The sequence below is a fragment of the Notechis scutatus genome, chromosome 4, assembly GCF_049901735.1.
Source record: "Notechis scutatus isolate UNSWTSFEM ecotype Mainland chromosome 4, rNotScu1.2, whole genome shotgun sequence".
NCBI classification, from domain to species: Eukaryota; Metazoa; Chordata; class Lepidosauria; order Squamata; family Elapidae; genus Notechis; species Notechis scutatus.
The window spans coordinates 123,837,598-123,843,604 of record NC_142012.1 but is presented as its reverse complement, the minus strand read 5'-3'; positions in this window follow the sequence as shown (position 1 = coordinate 123,843,604).

Here is a 6,007-nt window from a genome sequence, read left to right as displayed (position 1 = left end):
GAGAATAAGTACTGTCATGTGGAAAGCTAACTTCTACAACCAAATGTGTGATTTAGGTTTTGCACACATTTTCTGATTTGCTCTATACAAGAATTTTAAAAAACCCTGCCTCCCAAACATGAAAACAGTGATCAGTGGCAATAATTTTGTTCTGTTCTATTGAAAAAAAAGGGAATGTCAAATTCCATCATTGATTTTCCATTTTCATTTAAAGGCAATGATGATGATTCTGAAGCTGTTCAACTGGCAGATTTAAACACTTTTCAGCTATTTTGCTGATCTGAGATGCCTTCTTGTAGACACGATACCTAGAATAAAAAAGATATAGACCACAGCATATCTTGGTTGCACTATTGCAAGAGACAAAAACCAGAGCCTAGAAATTCTCCCAACCAAAGACTGCTACATTGCTTCTGAGAAAAGCATACCTTGGATATAGGATAGCGCTTTCAATATATGCTGGGGCAATGTTTTACCACCTCCTAGTGGCTATGCTTCACAGCTGAGGTATCAAGGAGAGGAATTTAACCCTTTTACCCACAATTTTTTACTAAAATCTCTGGTTAGTTTCAGATATAGATACGTTCACATGTAGTTGTTAGCCACAGAGAAAGAGATAGGCATCTGGGTTGAGCCTGTATATTTTTCCTCTGTGTTGAACTACAGAGGAACAATGGTTCTGGATCAAAACTATAACACTGCATAAAAAGGGCAGACTTAATGCCCTCTAGTTTGTGGGAACAATAAAGAGGTTAAAAAATACCTCCACACATAGGATTTCAGCTGTTGTTTGAAGGTGCTTGGAATTATTTGAACAGCTGCTTTTGATTCACTCTCTGCTTGCTATGGAAACCTTAGCTTCTTTGAAAGGATATTCTTTGATGGAGTACATCCCTTTGGTTAAAAGGCTTAATATAAAACTGAATAACAGCTTGCATGGCAGCTGTGCACTTGTTATTTTCAGATTGAGTTGGCGCTTATTTCACAGGGAGAAGGCCATTGAAAGGTAGAATAGCAAAGAAGTTGCCTGTTATCAGAGAAAATAAAGTAACAAGGACATAATGACTGGAAATTATTTTTTTATTCCTCTAATTCCTTGATACTAAGATGTATATATACAGAAGAAATGTCTTTCTACTGAGATCACAAAACATTGAAAATATTTTTAAGAGGTGGAACTAATTTAAAAAATGATAAAAATACAATATTTTGACAATCAGGAATTACAGATTTTTGGAGTGATACAGAATGAGTAATGGATTGCTGATGAGTATCACTGATGGTATTGATGCCACCATCCAAACAAGAATAGGAATGGAACTCTGCAGACCATCCACATCTTCTAAAATTTGCACTTGCCTCTTTAGACTTTTGACTAAATAATTATCCCCATTTACGGAACAAAGAAACTTCACAAAAGTTGATGAAACATTAAGGGCTGACTGAAATATAGAGTGTCTTGCTGTTCTGGGAAGTTACCATAATAAAGTGTTCAGTTCATGAAAATGCTATGTAGATTATCTTCTTTAGATCTTCCTCAATTGTTTTCAAGGAAACAAAAGTTAGAATGCATATATTTTGTAATTTTGAATTATCAGAAGTTTTGGGCCGCAGCACTTTGCTTCCCCCCATTAGAGTAAAATCTGCACGTTTATCCATCTGCTTGTGTTTTTCTTAATTAAGCTTGGAAGCAATTAGGCTTTTTATTTTGTTAATTGAATCTGACTCTACTCCAAACAGAAGTTTGTTTCCAATTTTGTTTAAAGCAAAAACTTGCTGGAATAGAGCCTAGAAGTTTCCATTTCCCTATAGAGGAAATTATTTGATAAATGTGAATCCTGCATATGAATAAAAATCTGTAATTAAAACTTGTAAGCATTCTCTATTCCGTCCCTCCTTAAGATATTTACTAGACCTCCTTATTTGCTTATAAAAACTAGACACTCCAAACTCGTACCATTCCTGTTCCTATCTGGACTTCTAAGCCATTTCTTTCCACTGTGACTAATTTTAGGGAAGTTTACAAGAAAGTTCAGAAGTAATAGGGTGACTAAGGAAGGGACCATTCTTTTCAGCTGATTTTTAAACTATGTTCTGTGAGGCTTTGCGAACTTTCTACTATCTGACCCTTTCTAATAAGATTTTGGTAAATGTATTGTACATTTCTCTTTCTCATCTTTCCAAAGAAATGTCTCTGCAGGACATCTAGTTTAATAAGTGGCACTTAACATATATTCTTTTTTGTATGTATTTCCAGTTGCTTGGGGGAAAAATGGGTAATTAGTAACCTCCACATATTGCTACTACAACTCTTAGGATTCCTCACTATTAGTCATACTTGTTAAGCTTGGTAGGCATTGTAATGCCACAGTTGAATAAATGAACACATAGCAGACCACAGGTTCTCCATTCTGTTTTGGAAATACATTTAATGTAGAAAGAGTTCTGTAGATAGAAGTCACCTTAATTTGCTGACAGGTATGTTAAAATACCCAGGTTCAAGTTTCTTTTAGTTACTGAACAATACTCCAGTTCATGCTTGCAATAGACAGCAGAACTCTCTGGACAGCCCCCTCCTACTTTACATTTTCCAATGTAGTTAGAGCCATACTGTTCCACCGTGTGTTTAGCTCAAACTGTTTGTTGTGGATGTTCCTCATGTACAGTAATGTAATCAGTGGTGGGATTCAGCCAGTTTGCACCAGTTCGGAAGAACTAACTTTCTGAGCAGTTTGATGAACTGGTTGTTGGAAGAAATCATTAGGGCAGAGAACTGGTTGTTAAATTATTTGAATCCCACCGTTGAATATCAATCATGTTTTGATTTTGGTACAATTATTCATATTTTGCTTTGTAATTCACAATCCAGAGTCTTAAGTGACCAGGGTGGCCTGCAATTATTTGCATAAACAAATAAAATCAAAACATTCAAAGAAACTAACATAACCCTTACTAAGTGCATATGGACCATTCTATTAAAATTAATCCAGTCCACTGTTTGGGGCAATTTTCTGTCTTTCTTTAGATTGTTGAGGGAAGGACATTAAAAGCTCTACAATATTACACTATATTATAAGGCAGTGGCCCCCAACCTTTTGGAAATCAAGGACTGGTTCCATGGAGAAAGGCTTTTTTATCGACTGGAGAGGGCGGTTTCATGTGCTGCATGGATGGGGCTTTGCTTGTTTGCGTGGCCCAGTTTCTGGCATACCATGCACTGCTGCCACTCCATAGACAGGGTTGGGGGCTGAGGACTCCGGCTATAAGGGATACTCTAAATATGTCTGGGGTTTGTACATCCAGTTTTCAATGGTTACATTTGCAGAGAGTCTATAACTATTTTCTGTTTTAGCATTGCCTTCACTTCGTCATTTCAATCCATAGGGGCATCTGATAAGCCAGCCAGAATCCACACCCCTGAAGCTTGAAAATGATCTACAAGGGGATTAGGTCTTATGGTCAGAAGCTTAAATTAAGCCAGTAATTAATTCTCAATCATGCTCTGGAGTCCAGCTTTATCATTCCTGTTTCTGAAAATCAAAGTGCTACATTATGGAAGCAATTTGACACCTGAAATATTTTACGGACTGTAGGATTGTATGGTCTTTATTGATTCTCAAAATATATATTAGGAAAATTAATTGAAGTATCAGTATAGTTGGGAGGAAGGTAGATAAGTAGAAGTTTATTTATTTATATTGGTTATCTAACTCCAGTGTTAATTTTGGCAGCAGAAAAAAATGTCTGAAATTTTTACAGGAATTTTAAAAAATCTATTCTGGCAAATTTAAGATACTCCTTCCCCCAAAAGCCAGACAGAAATGCTAGTCATTAATTAACATACCAAAAACTCAAAACAATTATCAGTATGAAATTACCATCTGCTAAGAAGGCAGACATGCCTGTGGAAGTTTGATTTCTCAAAATGACTTCTTGTACTGTCAGTTAAAAATGATTCTCAAACGGAATGTTCAATGTTCTTCAGCAGTTTTTAAAAAGATGCAAAGTGAAATAATGTAAACATGGTGCTAAATTGCTGCCTAGTTTACAATTTACTTCTTGTTGAGATTTACTTCTGGCCTCATCAAAGACATGGAAACATAACCCATATTTTTTCTTTAAATAATTTTATTTTTTCTCTGAAAAATTTAAAAATTATGAAAATTTCCTAATATATTATTTTTAAATAATGTAAAATGTTCAAGATGTGAAAAATGGTCTAGAAATAATTTTGTAAAAGGCAAATATGGTACTCAAACCAAGTTTTGGTTTACGGAGTCCCCGAAAATTATCAGAATCAAAATAGAAGTTGCTAATGACAAACTGGGCAAATCAATGCAAAACATGTCCAGCTTTATTCTGAAAAGTAGTGCTTGAGGTATTGGTGGAAAAATCTAAAATATACTGTATATTTTTCTTTGTTTTACTACAGAGTTGATGATTTTGTTTTGTTTTCCTCCCCATATTCTTCCAAAGCAGGTAAACATGAGATGTTACATCCTTGGGGTTCAACAGTTTGTAATTCCATTTTAAAAAATTAAAACATTTTATAAATTAATGCATTTGATAAAGAAAAAGTGTTAAACTGCACGTATTTAATTTTTCTACATTTCCATTTTCACCTTTCAATTTTTCCTTTTAAATTTCTAAAAAGGTTACATTGCTAATTATTCAAACACCATACTATTGTAAAGTTTTTTTGAGTGCAGCTCAGAATCTAATAAATACAATGAAACTCTGAACACGAGGCTACTGATAATCAGCTTTATTTTCTGATCAGAAAGCAAAAATTGGGCAACCTTTCAGTCTCCCACCTTAAACACAAGGCAGAGAGAGAAAAGTAGGTGTGCCCAAAAACTTTTTCTTGAACTTTTATAGATTACACAGCTAACAAAGACAGTCATTGCTATAGAAACATTTCATATCAAGCAAAGCTCATGAAATTTTCTCAGCACTTCTACAAACAAAGGAACCTTACTTAGATGGATTGGAAAGAAATACATTTTAGCCAAAGCTTCGTTTCTTACATTTTAAATTACTGGGAAGAACACATTCTAAGTTAGTTACAGCAAGCAGATAGATGCATTCTGCATTTCTCAAGTAGTTACTTTGTTAGGCTAAGGTTGGCAGTTAACCTAGAAATTTTTGTCTCTGCAGTTGGCTCATCTCCCAGCTCAGCACAAGTTAACAATGGAGCTCATCTCAGTTCAGCAAGGAAATCAAAGATTACACTGTATTACACTCTGTTTATGCTCCAATCCCTTCACTATAAACTCGTGTTTATTAAAAATCCCATACTTCTAATCTTCCATTTATTTACCCAGAATGTCATAATTTTTGTCACACTCTGCTCTTATCAAAATAATGTTCACTATGGCATATTAAAAAGTTACCTGATCTCGATAATTCTTCTGCCACATTTTTTGCATTGTTTTAAACTTTCAGCTGGATTTGCAGGTCTTTCATTCTATATGAAGTATGTTCTACAGATTGAAATATGATCTGTGCAGTGGTGGGATTCAATTTTTTTTTACTACCGGTTCTGTGGATGTGGCTTGGTGGGCATGACAGGGGAAGGATACTATAAAATCTCCAGTCAGAGGTGGTATTTGCTAGTTCTCCGAACTACTCAAAATTTCTGCTACCGGTTCTCCGGTATACAGTATACAGTAAAATATACAGTATTAGTATACAGTAAAATATACTAAGCAATAGACAAAATTATTCAAGTAAAATAACAAAAGCCCAACAAGTCAATTAAGTTTATTTATTAAGTCTTAAGTAACTTCTGAAATGTCAAAAGGAATGGGGCAATTCTTAATTTCAACTAGATATTGCTCCATAACATTTGTAATGGTTTGTGGGCAATACAAGTCCTATATCCTAACTTTGGGGATAGGGTGCTCCTATGTCCCAAATATTTCTAGTGACTTAAATTCAGCATATAAAACTTTAACGTGAGTCCTGTCATCGCAAATGTCCACCTCTCATTAAAAACCGCAACAGC